A 10927-nucleotide genomic window follows, 5' to 3' on the forward strand; every position below is an offset into this window, starting at 1 on the left:
TTTTTTTTTTAGATGCTGACCTGATGACTAAACATTCTCTCAGCATTAGCTTCTCTTAAAATGTTTTATTCTATTATTATTTTAATTATTATGTAGAATTCTAGAGGGGCAGTTTTCAATATTTTAGAGATGTTATTTTATTGTATTCTGACTGTCTTTATTTCTGATGATAAATTATCTCTCATTCTTACCACTGTTTAATGTACATGATTTTTCTCTGACTATATTTAAGGTTTTGTCTTTACCTACTTCATTGTACAGAACCATATTTTTAAAATATCTTGGTGTTTCACATTTTATTGATAAGAAATATTTCTTTTTTACAAAAAGCCTAATTTTCTCTTACTGGTACTATTAAAGTAGTAATTATATAAATGAAAAAAAATTCACGCAGTGACTTAAACTGAAGAGTTACAAAACTTTTTAAAAGCTAATGTTAAAGTCATATGGATGAAGAAACTACCCAATTCATGCTCAGATTCTCACTTGTAATTTTTCACTAAAAGCTAAGTATGGTCACACTGTAAATCATGCTGTGCTCCATTTCCATATCACTTCCTAACCTAAACTGTAGAAAAATGAGAGAATACATTTTAAAATCTGGATTTAGTAATATCTTATATATTGCATTTCCAGTGAGTTAGGTATAGAAACTTACATCCTTAAAATATATAAAACATTTTTCTAATTAGATTTTTTTGAGAAAATGTCACCAGACTTAATTAAAATCAAGTTATATAAAGATGAATAAATATTAATGCAATGGGTTTTTTTTCAAGCCAAATCACCATCACTAACTTGAATATAAATGGAATCAGTGCCAATTGTACTCAGGATTTTTGGTTGATTCAGGTAATTTTTTACTTATATCTAAGAACAATATGTTTTATCCATTACTGTTATGTTTGCATCATAAAAAAGCTAAACATATTTTTTATTGTAGTAACTTTCCTCATCATATTATTACAGTTAATATTTCAACTTATAGAAAAATATCTTGAATGTAGTAGATATAATGATAGACTTAGGACATAGGTTTAAGTCTAAATAATCTGTCAAAAACTGTGTGAAGGCTGGGTTTACAATATCATTGAATGCATTTCTCATTTGGAGTTTTATTTTCCTTGAAGACATTGAGTTTTTACAACTATGAATATAGGTTTGACTTAATAATAGGACTATTAATAAGAGGATAATATGTGAATAATGATAATTTACTGAGAATAAATACACTTCCATTTTTTCCAATGTATATCCTAATGTGAAGCATTATTCTCTACTTCTATTTTCATTCTTTCACCTGAGTAAAAAGTAGTCATCCTGATCTCAGTTTAAATATACCTTCTTCTGGAAAATCTTCTGAGGTAATAAGCTTAACAAGCCCCCAAAGATTTCCATGCCCTAATTTTCAGAACCTGTGAATTTACTGTTATATGGCAAAGAAACTTTTGAAGGTGTAATTAAATTTGTGGGCCTTAAAATAGGAAGAATTTCTTTGATTATTGAAGTGGAACCTATCTAATCACTTGAAATCTTAAAAGTAGAAGAGAAAGCAGAAAAGTTCTGTCAGCAGGACAAAAATTCAAATTGCTATTTATGCTTCTGAAATTTATGTGTTATGTGTAAGGACCTAAGAAAATTCTATAAAACCTAAGAGCAGCCTCCAGCTGACAGTGAGCAAAGAAATGGGGATCTTAGTCCTAAAATGACATGAAGCTGAATTCTACTAAAAATATAAATAAGCCAGGAGGCAGATATTTCCACAGAGTCTCCAGTAAAGAACACATTTCGGCTGATTTTTAGTCCAGTGATACCTCTGCAAGATTTCTAACCTACAGAACTGTGGAATTATAAATGAATATTATTTTTAGCCATTAAATTTTTGGTGATTTGTTATTATGGCAATGGAGAATAAATACACGTTCCATAACCTCTATCACATAATTGGAAACTGAGCCTTCCTTCAAATAGTGAGTGAGAAATTTAGTCCTACTGTCAAAAGCCATTTAAGTGAGCCACCACCACCGAACTGGATCCTCCAGCCACCTATTACTTCAACTCAAGCTTTAAGAAGACCTCAGCCACAGCTGACATTGTAACCGCAACTTTATGAGAAACCCTGAGCAAAAATCACCCAGGTAAGTCACTCTCAAATTCCTGATCCACAATAACTGTAGGATAATAAGTACTTAATATTTACATCTGCTATATTTTGAGAAAATTTATTATGCTGCAAAATAAAACTAATACAAATTTTAATACCCCAAATTGGAGTAATGCCATATCAAATAAGCATAAATGTGAGAATAACTTTGGAAATGGGTAGTGATTTCCATGTATTTGCATGATTTTAAGGGTTTCTTTTGAAGTTGATTCCCAATTTTAATCCACTGTGGTCTGAAAGAGTACTTGATATAATTTTGATTTCCTTAAATTTATTGAGACTTGTGTTGTGGCCTATCATATGGTCTGTATCGGAGAATGTTCCATGAGCTGATAAATAGAATGTATGCCCTATTATTGTTGGGTAGAATGTTCTGTAAATATCTGTTAAGTTCATTTGATCTAGGGTGTAGTTGAAGTTCATTGTTTTTTGGTTGAATTTCTATCTTAATGACCTGTCTAGTACTGTCAGGGGAGTACTGCAGTCTGCCACTTGTTATATAAATTTGGGACCTCCAATATTAGTTGCATATATATTTAGAATTGTGATATTTCCCTGTTGAATTAGTTTTTTAAATCATTGTATAATGTCCTTCTTTGTCTTTTTAAACTGCTGTTGCGTTGAAGTTTTTTTTGTCTGATATAAGAATAGCTGCTCCATTTTGCTTTTGGAGTCCATTTGCCTGAAGTATCTTTGGTAGTATAGGGAGGATACAAGTTGGCTCTAGAGTCAGGCAGTGGGCAGGCCATGGAGCTTCTAAGGGATTATGTCCTTTGTCTTTGGCTACCAGGGAGGGTAGAGAAAGACCATGAAAGATCATTAAGTGATTTCTGAGATTTTGGTGCACCCATCAACAAAGCAGTGTACACTGTACCCAATGTGTAGTATTTTATTTCTCACATTGCTCCCACCTTGTCTCCCAAGTCCCCAGAGTCCATTTTATTATTCTTATGCCTTTGTGTCCTCATGGTTTAGCTCTCACTTATGTGTGAGAACATGTAGTATTTGGTTTTCCATTTCTGAGTTACTTGCCTTAGAATAATGATCTCTAAATCCATCTAGGTTGCTGTGAATGACATTATTTCGTTTCTTGTTATAGCTGAGCATTGAGTAGTATTACAATGCGTCAAATCTCATGACACTCACTAACATGAGAACAGCACGGTGAATGAGTCTCATGAGATCTGATGTATTATAGGGAAAACCACTCCCATGATCCAATCACCTTCCATCAGGTTTCTCCCTTGACATGTGGGGATTACAATTTAAGATGATAATTGGGGAAATAATCGGAGCCAAACCATATCACATACTTTTAATATGCCGTTAAATTCTATTTGTGAATATTTTGTTAAGTAGTATTGTATCAATATTCACCAGGGATATTGGTGAGTTGTTTTCTTATAGTGTCTTTGTCTGGATAAGGTAATAGGGTAATACTGGCATCATCAAATAAGGTTTGAAGTGTTTTATTCTCTTTAAAGTTTTGGAAAAAATTTATGATAATTGATATTAATTCCTTTTAAAATATTTGGTAGAATTTACCAGAAATGTAATTTGTTTTTTTGGCTTTTCTTTGTTGGGTGATTTTTAATTAATAACTCAATCTCTTTATTTTTATAAGTCTGTCAACTTTTCTATGTTTTCACAATTTGTTCTTAGTAAATATATATTTTTAGAAATTTCCCATTTCAATGTATACTTGAGAAAAATGTGTATTCTCTTGTTGAGTTTCCTCATATGTCTCTTAGATCCAATTAGTTTATAAGGTTATTCAAGTCCTCTATCTCCTTAGTGATCTTCTGTCTGGCTGTTCTATTCATTTTTGAAAGTGAGGTGCTATGGTGTAAATGTGTGTGTCCCAAAAAATCCATTTGTTAAAATTATAATCTCCAAGTTGATGATATTAGTAAATGGGGCCTTGGGGGTGATTAGATCATATAAGTGAAATCTTTGTGAATGGGATTTGTGCTTATATTAAAGAGTCCCCAAAGATCTGTCTTGCCTGTTCTACTATGTGAGGACACAGTTAAAAGGTGTCATCTATGACAAAAGAAATGGGCCCTCTTCTGGGTCTTAGATGTCCCAGCCTCAGGAATTGTGAAAAATAATATTTGTTGTGGATGTGTCGCCCCATTTATGGTATTTTGTTATAAAAACCCAAACAGACTATGATAAAAATTGGTACCCAGAAGTTGAGGTGCCAGTGTTACAAATGCCCAAAATGGTGAAAACATCTTTCTAACTGGGTAATGAGTAGAGATTAGAACAATTTTGAACTGCATGCTAGAAAAAGTCTATATTTCTGAAAACAAACCTTTAGGGGTGATTCTGGTGAAGAATAAGGAAAAGACAAAATATGTGGACAAAGCATTAAACTTGTTAGAGTGTACTTAAATGGTCATGATCTGAATTTTACTGGAAATACTAGAAATATAAATGGCAAAAGCCATTGCAATGAAGTCTACTTGGAAATAATGAACATGCTAGTTGAAAACTAAGAGACTGGCAACTCTTCTCATAAAGTGGCAAAGCACTTGGCTAAATCATGTTCATGAGTGTTGTGAAACAAAGAATTTATAAGTGACAAAATAGGATATTTGGCTAAAAAATTTCTAAGCAAAGTGTTGAAAGCACAGTTTGACTTATCTTGTATAGGTACAGTAAAATTAAGACAAGGGGAATAATGTAACAATGAAATGTTTAATAAAAAATGAAGCAGGGAGTCGCTCCTGGGAGCCAAGATGGCGACGGCGACGGCGTCCTCAGCGAGTATTCGGGAAAGGCAGACAGTGGCTTTGAAGCGTATGTTGAATTTCAATGTGCCTCATGTTAAAAACAGCACAGGAGAACCAGTATGGAAGGCTTTTGCACTCTGATCGAGATCCTATTCCAGATGTTCCTGCAGTATACTTTGTAATGCCAACTGAAGAAAATATTGATAGAATGTGCCAGGATCTTCGAAATCAACTATATGAATCATATTATTTAAATTTTATTTCTGCTATTTCAAGAAGTAAACTGGAAGATATTGCAAATGCAGCATTAGCAGCTAGTGCAGTAACACAAGTAGCCAAGGTTTTTGACCAGTATCTCAACTTTATTACTTTGGAAGATGATATGTTTGTATTATGTAATCAAAATAAGGAGCTTGTTTCATATCGTGCCATTAACAGGCCAGATATCACAGATACAGAAATGGAAACTGTTATGGACACTATAGTTGACAGCCTCTTCTGCTTTTTTGTTACTCTGGGTGCTGTTCCTATAATCAGATGTTCAAGAGGAACAGCAGCAGAAATGGTAGCAGTGAAACTAGACAAGAAACTTCGAGAAAATCTAAGAGATGCAAGAAACAGTCTTTTTACAGGTGATACACTTGGAGCTGGCCAATTCAGCTTCCAAAGGCCCTTATTAGTCCTTGTTGACAGAAACATAGATTTGGCAACTCCTTTACATCATACTTGGACATATCAAGCATTGGTGCATGATGTACTGGATTTTCATTTAAACAGGGTTAATTTGGAAGAAACTTCAGGGGTGGAGAACTCTCCAGCTGGTGCTAGACCAAAGAGAAAAAACAAGAAGTCTTATGACTTAACTCCAGTTGATAAATTTTGGCAAAAACATAAAGGAAGTCCATTCCCAGAAGTTGCAGAATCAGTTCAGCAAGAACTAGAATCTTACAGAGCACAGGAAGATGAGGTCAAACGACTTAAAAGCATTATGGGACTAGAAGGGGAAGATGAAGGAGCCATAAGTATGCTTTCTGACAATACTGCTAAGCTAACATCAGCTGTTAGTTCTTTACCAGAACTCCTTGAGAAAAAAAGACTTATTGATCTCCATACAAATGTTGCCACTGCTGTTTTAGAACATATAAAGGCCAGAAAATTGGATGTATATTTTGAATATGAAGAAAAAATAATGAGCAAAACTACTCTGGATAAATCTCTTCTAGATATAATATCAGACCCTGATGCAGGAACTCCAGAAGATAAAATGAGGTTGTTTCTTATCTATTATATAAGCACACAGCAAGCACCCTCTGAGGCTGATTTGGAGCAATATAAAAAAGCTTTAACTGATGCAGGATGCAACCTTAATCCTTTACAGTATATCAAACAGTGGAAGGCTTTTACCAAGATGGCCTCAGCTCCTGCCAGCTATGGCAGCACTACCACTAAATCAATGGGTCTCTTATCACGAGTCATGAATACAGGATCACAGTTTGTGATGGAAGGAGTGAAGAACCTGGTGTTGAAACAGCAAAATCTACCTGTTACTCGTATTTTGGACAATCTTATGGAGATGAAGTCAAACCCTGAAACTGATGACTATAGATATTTTGATCCCAAAATGCTGCGGGGCAATGACAGCTCAGTTCCCAGAAACAAAAATCCATTCCAAGAGGCCATTGTTTTTGTGGTGCGAGGAGGCAACTACATTGAATATCAAAATCTTGTTGACTACATAAAGGGAAAACAAGGCAAACACATTTTATATGGCTGCAGTGAGCTTTTTAATGCTACACAGTTCATTAAACAGTTGTCACAACTTGGACAAAAGTAACACAGAAGAACCTTACTATGATAATCTACTTGGAATGTGGATAAATGTAAAAAGAAAATAAATGTTTCCCTCTCTATAACAATGTCCTAACAGTGAAATTGAGAGTTGTTTGCTAATTTTTAAGGAAATTCTATACTTAATATAATAGGTATTGATTAAAAAAATAAAACATTTCAGAAATAAAAAAAAAAAAATGAAGCAGGACTTAAAGATTGGAAAATTTTCATTTAGCCTATGCAGTAACAAATAAGAAAATGTGGTAAAAAAGTAATTTCAATGGTGTGGCCAAGTGACTGTTTAATAAGGAGAGCAGTATGGCTTGGCCAGGTGCTTGCTGTTCATCGAGATAATTATTTTAAAAAAGACCTTAAATATATTTTTGTATTATCCATCAAAGGCCCAGAGTGCCAGGTCCTGCAGGACAGAATAATTAAAAAGAAGGGCCTGTAGCCCTTGACAGAGTCTCAGTACTTGCTAACAGCCTTAATGCTCAGTGCATCACACTCCATTGCTGTGCTCCTCAGTCACCTCAAGTATAGCTCTTGCAGATCTCAGTATGACATGCACTGTGCCCAGCAAAGCTGTGGGAAAGTGCCTCAACCTGGATTTCAAATGATGCCCCAGAAAGCTGGAAAGCCCAGACAGAAATGCACTGTGAAGATGAAGCCTTTGTGTAAAATCCCTACTAGGGAAATTCCTGTGAGGGTAGGGCTACCTCCTTTATCTCAGACTGGTATGCATGAAATTTTAGCTTAGGTAAGCCACAGATGTACAACCCAGGCACACAGCAACCATAGAGATGGGACCACAGCAGTTAAATGCCATGGACATGGAGCATCCCAAAGTGTGGAGGAAGGGCCGCTGTTTCAGTGGATCTGGAAGGCAGACCTTCACCCAGTGGTCCTGGAAGGCAGAAACTGGAGTCTAAGAAAATTATTCTTGACCCTTAACATTTTGAAAGTTCTAAGCACTCTAATCCTGTATAGCTTTGTCTCTCCCACTTTATGTTGTTATCAAACACTCTATCTATAAAAATTTATCTATTAAAGTGGATTTGTAATTATTTTATACTTTCTAAAAATTCTATAGAAAAAATAATAACTGGAGTTTCAATCTAAAATTACAGTAATACTGACTTTTATATATGCCTATGTATTTGCTTTTACTGGAGATCTTTACACACAGCTGTTTTATTTGTAATTTTTCTCTACTTTTACTTTAGATTTTGGGATACATGTGTAGATTTGTTACATGAGTAAATTGCATGTACTGAATTTTGGTATACAAATAATCCCATTACCCAGGTAGTGAGCATAGTACCTGTATTTGTCCATTTTTTTATGCTGCTGATAAAGTTATACCCCAGACTGGGCAATTTACAAAAGAAAGAGGTTTAATTGGAGTCACAGTTCCATGTGGCTGGGGAGGCCTCACAGTCATGGCAGAAGGCAAGGAGGAGCAAATAACATCTTATGTGGATGGCAACAGGCAAAAAGAGAGCTTGTGCAGAGAAATTCCCATTCACTCTAGTTCACTATCAAGAGAACAGCTCAGGAAAAACCCACCTCCATAATTCAATCACCTCCCACCAGGTTCCTCACATGATATGTGGGAATTGTGGAAGTTACAATTTAAGATGAGATTTGGGTGGGGACACAGAGAAAGCATATCAGTACCCAATAGGTAGCCTTCCAAAGTATGCCTTTCATCTACTCTCTCCCACAAAGCAGTCCCTAAGTTCTGCTATTTTAATCTTTGTGTTCATGGGCAGTCAATGTTTTGCCCCAACTAATAAGTGATAGCATGCAATATTTTTGTTGTTCCTGAATCAGTTCATTTAGGATAATAGCCTTCAGTACCATTCATGTCCTGCACTTTTTTTGGTTGATTGACTATTCGTTACTGTCTCAATTTCAGAACTTGTTATTGGTCTGTTCAGAGAGTCAATTTTAGTCTAGTTCCATTTGGGAAGGTGTATGTGTCCAGGAATTGATTTCTTCTCGATTTCCTAGTTTATGTGCATAGAGGTGTTTGTAGTATTATCTGATGGTTGTCTTTATTTCTGTGGGATCAGTGGTAATATTCCCCTTACCATTTCTGATTATGTTTATTTGAAATTTGAATCTTTTCTCTTTTCTTCTTTCTTATGTCTATTTTATTATTATTTTTTTCAAAAAACAGTTCCTGGATTTGATCATTTAAAAATTTTTTTGTGTGTTTCATACTCCTTCAGTTCAGCTCTGATTTTGGTTATTTCTTGTCTTCTGATAGCTTTGGGGTTTGTTTTTTCTTGATTCTCTAGTTATTTTAGTTTTGATGTTAGGTTGTTAACTTGAGATAGTTCTGGCTTGTTGTTGTGGGCATTTAGTGCTATAAATTTCCTTCTTATCACTGTGTTAGTTGTGTGGCAGAGATTCTGGTACACTGTATCTTTGTTCTTTTTATTTTCAAATAACTTCTTGATTTCTGCCCTACTTTCTTTATTTACCCAAGAGTCATTCAGGAGCAGGTTGTTCAGTTTCCATGTAGTTGTATGGTTTCCAGTGAATTTCTTAATCTTAAATTCTAATTTGATTGTGCTGTGGCCTTACAGACTGTTTATTATGATTTCAGTTCTTTTGCATTTGCTGAGGCATGTTTTATTGTCAATTATGTTATCAATTTTAGAGTAAGTGCCACGTGGTAATGAGAAGAAAGTATGTTCTGTTGTTTTTGAGTGAAAGATATATTGATACTTACCTGGTTTATTTGATTTAGAGCTGAGTTTAGGTCCTGAATATTTTTGTTAATTTTGTTTCTTGATGATAGGTCTAATATGGTCAGTGGGGTGATAAAATCTCCCACTATTTTTGTGTGTGAGTCTAAGTCTCTTTAAAGGTCTCTAATAACTTGCCTTATATATCTAGATGCTCCTGTATTGGGTACATATATATTTTTAATAGTTAGGTTGTCTTGTTTAATTGACCCCTTTACCATTATGTGATACCTTTCTTTTTCTTTTTGATTTTTCTTGGTTTAAAATCTGTTTTGTCAGAAACTAGGTTTGCAAGCTGGGGTTGTTTTTTTTTTTTTTTTTCTGTTCTTCATTTGCTCCATAAATTTTCCTCCATCCATTTATTTTGAGCCTATGTGTGTCTTTGTATGCCTATGTGTGAGATGAGTCTTTTGAAGACAATATGTCATTCTATATCTTTTAATTGGGGCATTTGGCCTACTTTCATTTAAGGTTGGTTTTGGTTATGAGTGCATTTGATCTTGTCATCACGATGCTAGCTGGTTATTTTTCTGAATTGTTTATGTGGTTGTTTCATAGTCTCACTGGTCTGTGTATACTTCTTGTGTTTTTGTTGTGGCTGAGGACAGTTTTTTTCTTTTAATGTTTAGTTCTTCCTTCAGGAGCTCTTATAAGGCAGGTCTGGTGGTAATGAATTTCCTCAGTATATGCTTCTATGAAAAGCATCTTATTTCTCCTTCATTTATGAAGCTTAGTTTGGCCAGATATGAAATTCTGTGTTGAAAAATGCTTTTCTTTTAAGAAGGAAAGAAGTTTCTTTTAAGAAGGTTAAATATCATCCCTCAATCTTTTCTGGCTTGTAGGGTTTCCACTGAAAGGTCTGCTGTTAGTCTGATGAGCTTCCCTTTGTAGGTGACCTGGCTTTTCTCTCTGGCTCCCTTAAAATATTTTTCTTTAATTTTGAACCTGGAGAATCCGATGATTATGTGTCTTGGGGACGATCTTCTTGTGGAGTAAGAGAAGTGGGTTCTCTGCATTTTCTGAATTTGAATGTTGGCCTCTATAGCTAGGTTGGGGAATTTCTCCTGGGTCATAGACTGAAGTACATTTCTCAACTTGATTCTATTTTTCCTATCTCTTTCAGGTACCCCAATCAGTTGTAGATTTGGTCACTTTACATAATCATGTATATCTCATTTTTTTTCTGTATTTCTGTATGCCTTTTTTTATTTCAGAAAGAAAGTTTCAAGCTCTGAGATTCTTTTCTCCACTCAGTCTATTCTGCTACTAATACTTGTGATTGCATTGTGAAGTTCTTGTAGCTTTTTTTTTTTTTTTTTTCAGCTCTATTAAGTTGGTTATGTTCATCTCTTAACAGGCTATTTTGCCTGTCAGCTCAGCATGCTCCTTTAGCGCAGTGAAGTTTGTTTTTATTCCCATCCTGAAGCCTACTTATG

The 10927-nt window shown here is 34.7% G+C and overlaps 1 pseudogene across 1 annotated transcript; it reads left to right on the plus strand.

Moving 5' to 3' along the window:
• The first annotated feature begins 4889 nt into the window (after positions 1–4889).
• Positions 4890–6916, plus strand: LOC116536120 (annotated as a pseudogene). Its single transcript, XR_004262487.1, has one exon. The product of XR_004262487.1 is annotated as a sec1 family domain-containing protein 1 pseudogene (transcript).
• The last annotated feature ends 4011 nt before the right edge of the window (positions 6917–10927 follow it).

The sequence above is a fragment of the Sapajus apella genome, unplaced genomic scaffold (genome assembly GCF_009761245.1).
Source record: "Sapajus apella isolate SASKATOON/1434 unplaced genomic scaffold, GSC_monkey_1.0 scaffold98, whole genome shotgun sequence".
Taxonomy (NCBI): Eukaryota; Metazoa; Chordata; class Mammalia; order Primates; family Cebidae; genus Sapajus; species Sapajus apella.